Source organism: Mycteria americana, chromosome 5, assembly GCF_035582795.1.
Source record: "Mycteria americana isolate JAX WOST 10 ecotype Jacksonville Zoo and Gardens chromosome 5, USCA_MyAme_1.0, whole genome shotgun sequence".
Classification (NCBI taxonomy): domain Eukaryota; kingdom Metazoa; phylum Chordata; class Aves; order Ciconiiformes; family Ciconiidae; genus Mycteria; species Mycteria americana.
This window is the reverse complement of record NC_134369.1, coordinates 3,075,941-3,092,494: the sequence shown is the minus strand read 5'-3', so window position 1 is coordinate 3,092,494 and position 16,554 is coordinate 3,075,941. Positions and strand designations below refer to the sequence as shown.

Here is a 16,554-nt window from a genome sequence, read left to right as displayed (position 1 = left end):
GTTGAAAGTCAGATTATCACACTCTATTCTCCCCTCTACACTCCTCCTGCTGACTTCATTTCAAGGCCTTTTCTTTCAACCCAAGACTCCCATTGTATTAGTCCTTATGCTTCAAGCCATTACTCATGAATCCCTTTCTGTACACAGCCCTGGAAATCCTTGCAGAAGGACCCAGATTTAAAATGGTTTCAAACACAGCAAAGTAATCTCCGATTTATCTTTTGGTCCTAAGCAAGCAATAGTTGGTCTATAAAGAGACAGACTGATTTAGGTTAGGTTGCAAAGTTGACTGGCTAGTGAAGTACAAGCAAGACTTTAAAGAAATTACTATATTTTAAGTATAATACAGTATCAGAATAAATTTTTTCGATTACCAAACAAAGTTTAAAACAAACAACTGAACATAGCATTTATCATGTTTGTGCCCTGAATCCAGGTTTTCCCTGAATTTATTTTTTTCATTTTTTTTAAATGCTTTTCAGGTTCTGTCTTTTTTTCTTTGCAAATGGTTTCTTGTTTCATTAAAAATTTCTATCCAACATAAAGGCTAAATACAGTAATTACGTTTTCTTTTCATTTCAAGTGTATCTATTTCATGGCAGAAATCCTATTGCACATTTGTATAGCACCTAGCAGTTAAACTCAAAACGTGTATACTTGTGTTTTAAAATAATCCTCAGTAGACAGCCATGAGCACGGCATGTGCAGTATAATCATTTTTGTCCTTTAAATAATTAACCCACATATAGTATCACCATACTTACTAGTGATTATCATGTAATTATGTTCTCATTACAATATTAACAGCAAGGAAATGCTTTGCTTTGGGCACTCCTCAGTTGCGTTACGTCAAACGCTGATGGATTCATGCAACATGCATTACTATGAATGAATAATACTGGTTCAACTCAATCCCACTTCCGCTTTTAGACCCCAGTTGAACAAATAGAGTGTGTTTCTTCTCAGATATGTCATAAGACTTCTGCATGCCATGGTATCTGCAAAGATCAGGGAGGTCAGAGACAGAGGTAGATTGGTGCGGTGGCACCTCATTGCCAACAGAGGCAACTATCCATCTGAAAATTACTATTTTAACCATTAGTAAGAGGACCTTTATTCCAGGAACCACTCCTGAAATAAACTGCTTCTCAGCATGGATAACGTATCAGAATCTGGCCCCCAGCCTCCTCTTGTACAGCTTCTAAAGTGTAACTCATGATTCTCCCTGGCAAACAGCACTAGGAAAGTACCAGCGGAGCTGTACAATTACTATCTCTTTAACTTCACATCCTGCAGCCTGGCTTGGTTCAGGTTCATAAAAGCAACTTTTTTGTTTAGATCAGGGGTTTTCTCTATATTATAAGCAAGCAATAATACCTCTCTTCAACGTTACCCCTAATTAGCATGTAAAATCCAAACAGGGGATTCACCAGTGACAGGCAGCTTTTGCTAGACAGCAGCCATGTTACTCAAATGAAAGAATTTTTGATAGAGAGTAGGTTTTAAAACTCAAGTATAAACATGCTGTTCAAGTGATAAACACATTTTATTACTTGAAAAAAGATATTGCCAGAGAGCTGAGAGACAGCTTGAGAATTGTTCCTGTACTTGCTTCTGAATTAAGCACTAGATTCAGCAAGCTCAAGGTATCACTTCTCTCAATTTAATTTACTTCAGTTCGCTAAAAACAGTATGTAAAACTCTAACAGCAAAAATGAAGGAAAAATATGTTAAGATCTAAAGAAAGCAAGAAAAAGTAAAAAAGTACAAATATTTCTTGGCATAACATCAATGTACTTCACTTGAATTTGATGGGTAAAGAGTGTGGGAGAAAGTGAAGTCAGAGAAAAATCTGAAAGATACAAAATTATTCTCATTCAACTTTTACAGTTGCAAACTACAAAGCACAGCAACCACAGCCTCTTTTCCATCAAAATTTATCTTGAACCAAAGTTATAGTGTGCTCCAATAAAACTGTAAGCGTGAATGCATTAGGGCAAGTGAATGCTCTTCACAAGATCCAGGGCTTGAACCAAATTAAGGTGGTGTAAAGTTTCCCCTCGATTAAGATGAAAACTAAATCAGAACCTTACTGAAGTTCTATAATTGCACCACATTTCTTTGTACTTTAGAAAAAAAAAATACTAATGTAGTATCTTCACAGAAAATACACTTCATAAGTTACATGGTTTTAAATAGTCATATTTTGCTTTTCAGGATGTTCTGTAGTCAAGTGCTAGATTTCTAATTGAGATTGTGGCAGGAATGCAGGTCTCGTTTGGGGTTTTTTTTCGGATCGCAAGACATCTTTTCTTGACAGTGAAAAAGTAGCACAGGCAGCAAAACTACAGTGGAAGTTTTTTTTCCAATTCCAGTAGGAACTGGATTCCAGTCATCAAAATGCATCACATGCATGTTTACAGACATGAAATATTACCATGAAAGGCCGGAGGTAGCACTTTACAACTAGAGGCTATTTACAGACTCTGTTATGCTGAAGCTTCAAAAATTGCGGCTTTTTAAAAACTGCATATACAGCAGTCTTACTATAAGTCAGGTTCTTTCATTCCTGCAGCAAACGTCCTTTCATTCCGTCCTTTTGCCACAGACACGACACTTGTCTTACATCAAAAATCTGCAGGTCCTCAGTCACATTATTCTGTAAACCTGATAAAACCTGTTTATGCATCGTCTAAAAAAAAAAAAAAAAACAAAAAAAACCCCCACTCATCTACAATTTCCACTAAAACCTGCGGTTTTTTGCCCTATTTTTAAAGGGCATATTTATTTCACATCAGCTCCAGAATCAGAAAGTCTGCACCTGCGGCGTCACAGCACGGTGTCAATCCACGTCCAGCTGAAAAGCATGACTAAGTAGTTCAAGTACGGTGCTTTCAGACCCAAACCAGGATCTTTATCTGCTGCACTGACATTTGGTTGGGATCTCTGCCATATAGTCTACTGTACAATACAGAGAACAGAAACTCTCTTGGGTTGTTTTAATCATCATTAGAGGCAATTTTATAAGAATGATAGTAAGCAAAGTGAATCATTTATCAGCTCCCTCCCCTCCGAGTTTAACTGACCCCACTAAGGGTGTTAACATGGGCACCTAATTATATTCAAATTCCATTTGATAACATACGTGACTGACCTGAATAAGTACATATGCTTACAAGAGGGAAGTGAGCAGAAAGTAAAGCTAAGCAGGAAGACGTATCTTAGTAGCAGGTAACTCATACAGAATCAAAAGCAAGATAAACCCATGCAGCTAGACTGGCGGTATCACCGCCTACTTCCACGGCACTGTCTTCATAATGTCATCGTAACAAAAAGTTAATGGAGTCACTGAAGCAGGTCACAGCTGAGACGCGCTCGGAGGGCTGTGAAGCACCAAGCCATGGATGGGGTTAACGACTCTCTGGGCAAGGCAGCTGAGCGGAGACAAGAGCTGGTTGCCACCGTCGGGGTCCGTAATGCAGAGCGTGACCAGCAGCTGTGTGTTTATATGGGTATTTGCTCTGCTTCGGAAGAAGCAAAGCTCCTTACAGTCACCCCATCGTCTCACTTACTGTCTCGCAGACAGAGGTTTCTTTCAAATGATGCAAGTGGTTACAGTGGCTTACTATTTGCCACACCAGGCAATGCCAGATGCTCTGCCACCGATTTAGTGAAGAAGGGAAGGAGTTTAATTGACACTTGGCTAGTTGCTATGGATGGTAACTAAGTGACAGCTCAGTGAAGCAGAAACTTGAATGAATGAAGTAGCTGTGATGCAGAGAGTGGGGGGGGGAGCAGGCAGGAGATGGGGCACCCCCCGATTCCTGGCCCAGCATGGGCCACTGGGCGAGGAATGAAAGACTGTGACTGGTGAGGCACCCTTAGGAGGGTATTTCTTTCTCCTAGCACAGTGATTTTCTGATATTTACAGTCGGAAATGTTCCCTCTGGATACAGGCAGTTTTTAAGTTGGCTTTCAGAAGTCAATTCAGAAATTACACATTTGACACATCTGGTTAGTTCGGCTTTCCGGAATCTTGTTCCCCAAAGAAATTTAGTTTAAATGATGGCAAATAAGACTACTTTGCGTAAACAGTGAAACCTGACAGATGTCCGGTTACAGGTTTCAGCGTGACAGAGTTTCATAATGTTTTCAGACTCTGGATCAGATATAAGTAGCAGCACTGACTCACCAACATCTCTCTTTTCAGCCTCATAAACGCAGTTGTCAATATATCAATTACTTACATTCAAGTATTTAGATTTTTTTGATTGTGATTAATGCAGTGTTTTGTTCCTTTCGGGAAATTGGAAATTATATATACGCTTCACCTGTCACTAACCTTTCACAATTGATTTTTCCTGCTCTTGAAATGTATCACAGGTAGAGTTTATATTAAATTACAGCAAGATCTTTGTAGCCTGTTAGCAAATACAATTTTAGAGCTTTACAGGTTAGTCCCTGAAAGGCAAGCACCAAAACTATTATTACATTACCGCTGTTTGGAACAAACTGCTCCACACAATAAGAAACAATAAAAAAAGACAGAAATTGAAGTTGTCCCCTCTTAAGTCCAGCCAATGAACTTTGACAAACTTTCTACACGGGAGTGAGGAGAGCATCTCTCAGTTCATTTACGTTTCGCTCTCAATCGGGGCCGCTGCACTTCCTTCTGCACATGCTTAACTTTTAAACCAGGCGAGACATAAAGCTTTAAAATGCTCTGCCTAACTGGAGAGAGGAGGAAGCTGCTTGGGCTGCCCAGGTGTAGCTGCATTTCACGACAAAACAGTCAGCACTCCCCACCGCCTTTTTCTCCCCCTTCTCTTCCAGACAATTTCACTTTCCCAATGAAAGTACATTTCGTTATTCTTTCCTTCAGGGCTGATGTTTCACCCTTCCATTGTCTCTGCTACTCAGCAGCGCTCGCTAAATGACGGTCTTTCAAGAAAGCTTGAAAGAGCAATGAGTTCAGGTATGGCACTATACATTAAAGGAGATAGCTCTATCCCAGGACAAAATGCGACTTCAGTCTTGACTTTGCTCAGTCCCAGCCAAGCAGCAAAAACGCAGATGGACAGACAGGATACTCTGAGGTACGTCTACCCTACGTGTTCCCATCTTCAGGTGGAACTAGAAGGAAGAGGTGACGCAACCCTGCGAATGAGACTGTAACCATAAGACTCTCCAGAAATTGCCTTCCACTTAAATCACAGACTTACAAAATCATAAATTATTTCTTGTACCGCTAAGGACTGTATTATTGTAAGAGTGAAGAAACACCATTCCAGCAGTCCCAGCCGTTATGCAACAGGATGCACAATCAGCAGAGACTCGTGAGAAATTAATGCAAGTGGTTTTAGGAGGAACGGTTGGGATGACTTCCTTAATGAAAAGACCACCTGAAAAGCTCTTCCATGTGTCATAATATTAAAATTATAAGACATTATCATTTTTAATAAGCATAAGTTTCCAGACAAATATCATATCAACAATTCACCCAATAGCTGCAATACCAAGAAAGAGGTGATAATCCAAGAGCAAGGCAATCTCTAAACCGTTCCATTACAGTCATAACCTTTGGAGACAGAAACCTTGTTAATTTGATATGAAAATCTAACGGTGCTTACTGTGGGGCAATGAAAAGGCAACATAGTTCAACTTCAACGTATTTCTATCGTGTCCTCTCAAAAGAAAAGCTCTCCCTAATAAAACAAAGAGGTAAAGGCTTTTTGGAGTCTAAAGCCACTCTCAAGTTTGTCACTGCGTACCATCAAGTACGCAGTAGTCATCCACAAGGACATCAGAAAGTTAAATTTAGGTTGTTAAGTGCAAAGACCCTGCTCTCATGTATGCCTGTGCATACCCGTGCAGCACACAGCACCATGAGGTTCCATCCCTGATAAACAGTGACACAAAACCCTGCAGCATGCTCTGCAGACTCCGAGGGGAAAAAAAAAATTTAAAAAAAAAAAAAAATCTATATGCATTCGTTGCTTTCGTATATGAGCAGCATGTAGCTTTTAAAACTCTCTTCAGTGGTACAGATGGAGTTCGGTTTGGAAAAGCAAGAAGCAATCTGCGTTCCAAATTTCTTTTCCATAGGTGTAGCAGAAAAATGTACTGATCAAACACTATTGGGTTTTTTTACACAATTTCAGAGAGCTTGTACATGAAGGTATGTTTATTTATTCAATAAATACAAGAATATATCTAGAACTCAATTTCCTTTGGAAATACATTCTTTTGTGATACCTTAGCAAAATGTGACAATTTGACAAGTATTGTTCTGAGCTCAAATCACAACATAGACTTTAGATATTTTCAATTAGAGAAGACATTAAGAATTCAATAAATACAACAAAATGGTTTTTTTCTGAACCAATTGGAAAATTCTATACAGTTACAATAACTATATAATCTAAAATAGAAATGCTGAATAATCACGAATTCTGTATTTTACCTTCCAAAATCAAAGGGCAAAGTATCATCCCACACCTTGTAGTTGGATTGATTACAGTTGATTTTTGACTTTGAGGCTACAACACTGTAAAATAAAACTAGCGGAAGCTTCTTAGTTCACCTCATTATAAAATAAAACCAAGTGCTTGATTAATATACTATTAATATCACTAATACACTCTCTTTTTCTAAGAGCGCTCCTGACTACATATAATATGGATGACATGAAACACGACCTCAAGAAGATACATATGTTTACATTATGGAGCCACACATTTACATTTACACTCCAAAACTTTATTAAAAAGGAATCAGTTTTGAAGTTGAGATGTATTACATCTAATTAGAAATATGTCAGAAGCAAATTACTATTTTGAGAAGTTTATAGTTGTGTAATATTTTGTACATGTAAGATAATAATGTTTGTGTTGAAAATATATCAGAACTGAAAGGTTTTATTTGATAAAATAAAATTAATTGATAAAATTAATTTTATCAATTTGAAGCTTTATTTCAGGTATAACATTTTCAAGCTTCAGTAAAACTCACTGAAATAAGATTAATAAGATAGACATAAAGAAAAGGAGTAAAATTTAGTATTTTTTCTTTAAATAATACTCAGTAAAGATTAATATTAAGCGCAGAAATAACCCACATTCTCTACCGGGACAATAAAATGCTGGCAATTTTCCTAAATTACTTTATAGTAATGTTATGAAGAATATAAGTAAAAAAAAAAAATCATACTCAGCATTTTCATACATGCTTCTTTCCTGGACAGAAAATAATTCTTAACAGTTTTAATTACATAATGTAATGCAGGCTTAATATTACGCATTTTGAAAAGAACTAACTTTGTATATTAATATATCTGATGTCCAGTAGATGGCAAAATATCCGCAACCATCACCTTTAATCTTCTTGAAACTTGCTTAATTTAAATCCCAAAGTATATATTTTTTTCTTTTTCTTTCTAGTCTCCACTTTCTGTTTCATCGGTTAGCAGGATTAGCTTTACCTTTTGGATGTTTTCTGTATGTTATCTGCTTGAAAGACAATTTCATCTTCATCAGTTCTTGATACAACAAAGAACAATAATGTTACTATCCTTTAAATAGTCCTTTGAAGACAGTTTCTTCACCACTGAAATTTTTTTCTCCAAAAGCATGCTGCTGCTACTGTTCCCAAATTTGCCAGCACATGTTAGCATACTGTGTACAAAAATCTCTTAGCAACAATATCTTAGTGTCTAACATTTTCCTTCTTCCAACTATGATTCATGGAGCCATCTGTAGTCAGATATTGACATGCAGTATCTTAAAATAGACACCTTACATTTGCTCAACAACTAGTTTTAGCATCTGAAAATATAAATTATGGGAAAGGGCCAATATTTCTTTGAGACTCTTCATCATTCCCTTGATCATTTTAGCACCGTTTAAACAAAGGCTTGCCACGATCACTTCGCCTTAGTATCAAGGTCAATGTATTCATGCCTTCCCGAGCGCAACAGTAGGCAGCTCGGCTGTGCTGGGTGCAGTCCCTTACGTAAGCCCTCCAAGCAATCTCGACGGCTTCCCTGGCAAGGACCACCTCACGCTGCTACCCTGGCTATTTTTTAATAGTAACCAAAGACTAGGTTTTTAAACTCCGAGTATTGCTACGTGTAGCGCTAAGATCTACGCATTTTTCACACCCTTGGAGCCTGAGCCTCATGGAAAGTGCCCTGCAATGGGTGGGACAAGGTCAATGTCTCAGCTGGGCAATGACAAAAAGACTTCTGCAGCAGCGGCTACTGTAGGGAATGCAACAACGTCCCGCACTCTGTTCAGGGAATGGAAAAAAAAAAGTTACAACCGTAGCCTCCCAAGCACTGTTCTTGCCTCCCAAAACTCTTAAGAAGTTTCACTCAGAAGAGAAAGCAGCTTGTTTTCAGCTACAGCAAATTATCTAGTAGTAGCTAAAGACTTTGAGTAACACAATTTATTTGTTGCAATACAGTGTGCAATTTTGTACGACTTAAAAGAATAGCACGGTACTAAAATCAGGAAATGTTAATTAAAAAATAACCATATTCAGTAGAATAGATTACATAGAAAGACTCGGTAGCATGCCTTTGAACAATCTTAAGTGTGAGGAACACACTTCCACCCCAGTGAAATCAAATGAAATTTTACCCACTTCAAAGGAACTAGGATTTTCCCCTAAATATTTTTGAGCAATTAATATTTTAAAAATAAGCAAACACATAACAACGTGCATCCAAACACATGATATGTATTTAGCTGGGTATTATCAAAAAAGTACACTGCAAGCCTAACAGTGCTGGCACATTTTCATTGCTAAAATGCTGGTTTTGCTTGCAAGAGATTTTACAGCCCCTATGGCTCTTCTGAAATACACTCAGTAGCCATGAAACAGTGCCAGAGCTGACTAGCCTAGTGAATTCACGTCAAAATTAAGAGAAGGCTATCACACTGAATGACCTCTTTTTAGTCTCTTTATGTCCTGCAGTGCTGTCTTAGCAGGACTCTATACTGGAACGACACCTAAAATGCCTTTAGGCAGCCTTGTTCATTTTCCAGTAACCTTACTATGATTTAAAAAATAGAACCTGTATTTTATTTTACAGCGTCCTTTCATGAACATACACAACTGTGTTCTTAAAACTTAACTACTCTTATTCATGCATAAGCCATGACTGAATATCTTCAGATTAAACTAAGCCTGCATGGACACCAAGATAAAAAATGTAAGTCCTTTCCTCACAACATGCAAGCAAATCACTTCTAAATCATCTCACTCTCTCGGCTTTGAAATGCAAACTTAACTCCTATGACAAAAGGATCCGTTGTTATGCAAGAACCAGCTTGCCGGAACGTAGTGAACTGAATACACGCAGCAAGTCGATTAAAGTTACCACAAAACATATCAGAAAGCAAAAAAGGAACATGCAGGCAAATTCATCCCAGGCACAACTTCGCCGCTTCACAGCATTCTTTTGTTTCCTCCTGTTTCTTTAGATGAGAAATAACTAAGATTTTTAGGTTACCCTACTTTGTACAGATTGTATTAAGCCTCCTCCACGGTCACTGCATGTATCAGGAAATTTAATGTTTATATCTATTTTAAAAGTAGAGGAAAAAAATTACATCTTCTTTCTGCTTCTCTGCTAAAATGCCACCTAGCAAGTCATTCTCAAGTAAGATGCATTTTTCTACACTTGTGTTTTAATAATTAATATGGAAAAGAAAAAGCAAACAGCGTGATACACACACACTTACAATTACAGACTCATTGCACAGGAAAATCTAGCTCAAGCTGGAAAGAGCCATCAAAAGCCAGTTCTTACATAATCCTTATTACTGCTACATGGGCGAGCAGCAATTTCAAAGGAGTATTTACCAAAAGCAGATAAAGCCAGGTTGCGGCATCAGATGAATCAGATAAGACACAGGCAGTAATAAAATTGACTTAATTTTCTTCCTCCCCTCCAATAATATGCTAAATCAAAAAGCCATGAAATGCAATCTTCTTCAGCTGAACTCTTTTAGAAAAAGATTCCGAAAGTCTGCTATTAGCTAGATTTTGCTTTCCTTGAAATTACAGTAAATGTCAGGTTATACAGAAAATTCAGCTCAAGTGTGTATAGGTCTGTGCTGCTGTAGGGAAAAACTTTCACCTCTGAAGGCAGTCCTACCTCATGGAAAAGCCAAAATGTGATATATTAGCAGCTTCTTCCCCAAACACTTTCAGAAAAATGTCTTCCTACTCACAGCAGGCAGTAGATACTGCCTACTATTTCACAGGAAAAACTGTTTATGGGATTCAATTCTGCAAACACTTAATAATACAGTGTTGCTTAAACTGCTAAGCCAAATGGCTGAAAATGCTTTTTGAAAGCCCTTAGGATAAAATATGTCGGGTTAATAAAATACTATGATTATTTTACCTAATACATTTGGTGGATTCATTCCAAACTCTGTGGGTTAACTATAATAAAACCTTTGGAAACAGCAGTCTAGTAAAAGTCAATGCCAGTAACATACTCTGATGAAGACGGACACGGGACGGCAGCGTATGCCAACTGCTTGTCACGAATGTTCTCTCCAAATGGCAATGCAAGAAGATGCTAAGTTTGTCCTAAAGGCATAGATCCTCCATTTTTATAAGCAACAAGAACTTACTCGGATATTGCCAGAAATTAACTCTGGATAGCCTGTACAGTCATGCAAAAGCAAGAGATCATGCCGCCACATCACCTGACCATCATAACTATGATCATTAATCTGTACTTGCAGGCCTGAAGTGCCCACGCGTCCCACTCACAGGTTGTCCTCAGCACTGCATAGACACAAAATAAAGATATCATTCTTGCCCTGAAATGCAAGGGTAAGTTCACAGAATCATAGAATAGTTTGGGTTGGAAGGGACCTTTAGAGGTCATCTCGTCCAACCCCCCTGCCATGAGCAGGGACATCTTCAACGAGATCAGGTTGCTCAGAGCCCGTCCAACCTGACCTTGAACGTTTCCAGGGATGGGGCCTCCACTACCTCTCCGGGCAACCTGTGCCAGTGCCTCACCACCCTCATCATAAAAAAAATTCTCCCTTATATCTAGTCTGAAGTTGTGACAATCCATTTGGATACAAGCAGACAGAGGAACACAGGAGAACAGCAGGACACCGTTGGGCATCCTGGTCATCACGGCAGAAGCAGCCTCAGCACAAACGGCGGATTTCAGTTTCTCTGATATTTCTGGTTCATTAGTATTGACTAATTCAATCAGTGTCACTAAAGCTATTACATATACATAATAGCGGCATACAAAATGTAATAAGGTATTACATTTTAGAGAGAAACTCAATGGTATTAATATCTCAAAATAACATGGTTTAACAATAAGAAAAATTTAAATGTAGCCGATTACCGCAAGCATGCTTATCTATGGTTTGTGAAACAAATTTCCCATAAGGTTTCTTATACCACACATACAGGTACAGGAATCAAGAATTCATAAAAGAACATCTCTCATCTCTCCCACAATTAAATCTGGAGCAGAGTCTGATATAATATACTTTTCTGCAAGAACAGTGAGAAAAAAAATACTGGATATCTGTCACTCTCCAGATGTTTATACTGTGCCTATCATTTCCATTTCAACACATGCAAACCCCTGGCAACAATGCAATACAAATAAATGGACATTTTTATATTAATCTTGTCCATATAGCTCCCACCTTAGGACTAATGGGGCTTTTTGATGTCTTAGAGACACAACATTGAATAAATGGGTGAATAACCCCAAATTTGCTCTAAACCAATAAAAATACAAAAAACTTTTTCTGATAGACACAACAATGAAATAAAGTATTTCCAATGACAAGATTTACCATGCTCTTCATAGCTACAGAAAAAAAATACACACAGTTGTCACAGCTGACCTTTTTACAAGGATGAGACATGCTATGTGTGACTGCTCAGTTATGATCAGGCTAGTTAAGAACTTACCCTTGCTGCCTTCTCTTCTAGGACATAGTACAAATAAAATCACAGGAGCAATATTCAATCTTGCTATCAAAATCCTATAATTAAATTAAGATTATACAAATCTCTGTTGCCTCTTGCAACTTCACCCATGACAACTAATCACATCTGAATCGCACATGAGCCTTTCTTACGTTGAGGCAAGAACTGGTACTGAGCCTTACAATTTAGTTTGCTTACTTTGTTCCCTTTTATAACCTAGTTTCAGTTGCTTCTGAGCTTTTGGAAGTTTATCCATTTGGTGCAAAAACAGACTGGCTCCTAGCTACCTCAGAGACATTCTGTTTTGCCCAGGGAAATCCTGCTGCATGTGAGAACACCTGAGGCATTTCAGCTGGACACCCTTGTCTGAGTGGGGAGAGAAAGCGCAAAGGGGTGTGGGGGGGAAGGGGTAGCAGGTCATTTACATGGAGCACAATACAAAAGATGGTCTCATGGACACTCCTCCATAAGTTTACAGTCACATAACAACTGTGAAGCAACAGCTTTTTTTAAAAAAAGACACATTCTGCAGCAAGTATTTTTAGCATCTCCAAGTGTGGCAATGTTTTGCCCCTCTCAATAAAAGATAATCATATCATTTAATTTCTTTTTGTTTTACTATATTACTTCCTTCTGTCTGCTTTTCTAAAAATGACAGGGGTTAAGACGAAGGTTAGGAGTGATCAGCCAGCACTATGCAAACCATCACTGGGTCAAGATGAATGAATTTTAACCCCATTCTGTATCTATATGTATTTTTCTGCTCCTGTATCTCCTACTATATCCAGCCCTTATCAAGCCAAGTGAGAGTATTAGTGAAAGCCCTTTAGGCTAAGGTCCGAATTCGCAAAAGTAGCTGCAATATCTTCAGAAGTAGTTGAGGCAGAAGCATCTTTGCTGCCTCATGTTTTCAGCAAGAGCATTACATTCTGCTTTGTTATCTTCTTGTCACCAGCTGTATAATGAACCAAATATTGACCTTTGGTAACTGTACTTCACGTGCCAGTAAGGAGAAGCATCTGCCTAACAGTTTGTCAATACTTCAAAACTGACAATAGCAGGAAATCTGCTGACGCTTGAGGTCACCTCTAACTTGCCATCAAGCACTTCCCTCTTGGAAGTGTTACGTGGAACAATATCTTGTATCTCTACTATTCTCAGAAATATTTTCATTTGGCAACATTCCCCCTAATACCCTAACAGGTTACATATCAGCACCACAGAGGCATAAATACGCCCAAGGTGATGTGTAAAATTCCCAAAAAGCCTTTTTCTCAAATGAGAACGTGTGTTCCTCTGTATAAATAGCACTTCAGGATAACTGATGAGAAAACACATCATAACTAATCATTGTTTGCATCCGGATAGATCACCATGAGACCTCTCCTCCTCTTTTTCTTTTTTCCATTTTAATTATGTCTTAAGAAATTATGTTGAGTATGCCTACATATATAGATACTAACAGGCTTTTTTATTTTTAAAGGCAAAATCCATAGTTTGTTCTGGTATGGTCACTTGTGTAGATTTAAAAATGCTAAATGCAACTCTTACTAAAACCTCTATGTCTCAGTCCTAAAAAGCCATTCTGTAGAATTTTTTATTATACTTATTCTAGTACTTGTAGGGGTTTTTTTACACGATTAAAACCTTAAATCTTTTCCTATCAATATCTAAATATCACAAATAATGAGTAAGTGCAAATTAGACTGTACAGTCTTCCATGACAGATTGTCCTTTACCTATTATTTCTGTACTGCAAAACACAACGTAACTGATTAAAACAAGCAGTGACCTAACATAAAAAAAATTAAAAAAACAAAGCAAGTATGAATAAATTCCATTATTTGACTCAAATCAGGACAAAAGCTGGGAAAAGCTGAAAGTCTGACTAAAGGCAGAATGCATCATGAGAAAAGAGCTATAATTTTTGCCAATGATACACAATATTCAATGATGCATTCTTCACAGAGGTACTTTAGGAAAGGAATTAGGAGGACTAAAGGACATGGAGCATATGAATTAGGACTAAAGCATATGCTCCATTAACAAAACAGTTACATATTTTAATATCAAGAGAGAAAACATTACTTTATATTTGTAAAGATGCCTTTTTGAGGCACCGGACAGAGATTTTCGGTTTTAAAATGCGCTTTCTCAGAGTTTCACCCTTTCAAAAATAAGTCAGAGACAAAAAATACCTGAGAAAAACTTCTTGTCCTTTGCCCGTAAATTTCATCAAAAAGATGAAATTCAAAATTGTAATAAACTAAATCAAAATGGGGTTCTGGGAAGCCATTATAGTGATATGCTGGATAATAAACAAGATTAATTTTTTACAGACCACTAGCAGAGCTGGGAGCATTGCGTGCACTTCCACCTTGTGACAGCCCCATCCTCCCGGGCCTCCCAGCTCAGTCATTCCAACCCGAGCCTTCCTCCCCAGCATCACTACCCAAACACGACTCCCTTTTTATACAGTCAGTCCCAATTTCCCTCTAGTCTGAATTTCTTTCTCTTCTGCCCTTGATGATTACAAATCTCCCCAAGACCCTTATCAATCTTGGTCTTGCTACATTCACTCTACTCACAGAATCACAGAATCGTATAGGTTGGAAAAGACCTTTAAGATCATCGAGTCCAACCATAAACCTAGCACTACCAAGCCCACCACTACACCATGTCCCTAAGCACCTCATCCAAACGGCTTTTAAATACCCCCAGGGATGGGGACTCAACCACTTCCCTGGGCAGCCTGGTCCAATGCTGGACAACCCTTTCGGTGAAGTAAAATTTCCTAATATCCAGTCTAAACCTCCCCTGGCACAACTTGAGGCCATTTCCTCTCATCCTACCGCTTGTCACCTGGGAGAAGAGACCGACCCCCACCTCTCTACAACCTCCTTTCAGGTAGTTGAAGAGAGCGTCTCCCCTCAGCCTCCTTTTCTCCAGGCAAACCTTTACTCTTTCGGGCTCGGGCTCCCAACCCAAGTCTCAGCTGGTCTTGTGCTTTCTCACCCATCTCCAAGCTCAATGTTTACTTACCCATCCCCAATTGTCCCTGTCTACATTCCCCCAGCCAGCTTAGCTTCCAGATATGCAGTCTGGTTTTGGAGCCCCTGTATTTGAGTCACACTGCAAACCGGTTTACACTGCCGCGTTATTAACATGGAGATCACTGACAGCATGCAGGGCAATTAAAGAAAACAAAACAAAACAACACAACATAACACAACAGGGGAGATGGGACAAGGAGAGGTGGGTCAACAGAGTTTTTCAGTATGAGCAAAACAACACATGTTTTCCCTCACCCATACTCCGAAATAGCTGAATCACTTTGTTTTTCCGAACAATGCCGCCTGAGATACCAGGCATGGAAAATTTCATTTGAAATGATTCAAATCTGGCAAAAATATGAGCAATTGAAAATAGATGTACAGCCAACATACTGAAAGGAACAATTCTACCTGCAGTGGACCTGGAATATTGCTGCTGCTCCTCCTGCCATCTGTGTAACATAAGCGCATTAATAACCCATGCTGATTTGGCATAGCAATAGTCAATAATAAGGTACATCTGAGAGAGAAATCATTCTCAGGTACAACTATGTCATTAAAAGGTGAAACTAAACAGTACCTCAGAATAGTTCTTCCATATATTTGAACACATATGCTTCAAAAACACTGACTAATTATTAGCTCTATTAGCTCGAAGCTTGAAAGTGCTTTATAGCCCATATGAAAACATATGAATTATTCATATAGAGCTTCTGCTCACTAAAAGAAAAAGGAGAACCATGATAAACAAGGTGTATGTTCATTTTAACTTAGGATTTAACTCAGGATTTCAACAGCTTGTAAACACTGCAAAACTGACATTTCTGAGGTACTGGATTAATATTTGCCAGATAGGTAAGAAATTATTTTACATTAATCTAGGAGTACATACAATGTGTGGAAAACTAAGTAGCTATGGACTTCGACAGGATATCACGGCTTTTCTGAAAGGATATTTTGGGAGGTTTTACTAATAAAATAGGAACTGTAACGTCAAAAAAACCCTAAAACCACTGGAAACTTTAAAGCTAACCTATAGCTGGAACAGAAGTTACAGTTCAGCATTTCATAAGCCAGTATATGAGAGCTGTATATCGACGTACTGTATGTTGGTGGCAAACATCACGTTTCAGCAAGCTCTGTCATAATGTATGAATCGTTATGGAGGCATCAGCAGTACTTACAGCAGGCATGGTTGAGGGCACGTCCAAGTTCAGTGCTACGAATGAAAGCTACAAATGAATGCTCCGCTTTTAGTTACTTTGAAGGAAAAATGGCCAAGCACAATGTATATGATAGTGTATTACTGTTAGCACTTCCAGCTCTGTAATGCCGATGTTTTTTTCCATCTGTTAGCACAGAATAATTAGTGTACAAGGTACTTAGATTACCCAGCCAAGACAGGATGGATAAGTAAGTGATTAATAAATAGAACTGGCAATATAGTAGAATGATGTGGCACAGGTTTCGTCTTAACTCTAACTGCTAGTCAGCCTTTAACCAAACTGCA

General features: G+C 38.4%; 1 protein-coding gene across 4 annotated transcripts in view; it reads right to left on the bottom strand.

Annotated features, from left to right (window-relative positions):
* Positions 1-16,554, bottom strand: part of SHANK2 (SH3 and multiple ankyrin repeat domains 2) — a 325,323-nt gene that overhangs the window by 283,164 nt on the left and 25,605 nt on the right. The window lies entirely within an intron of this gene.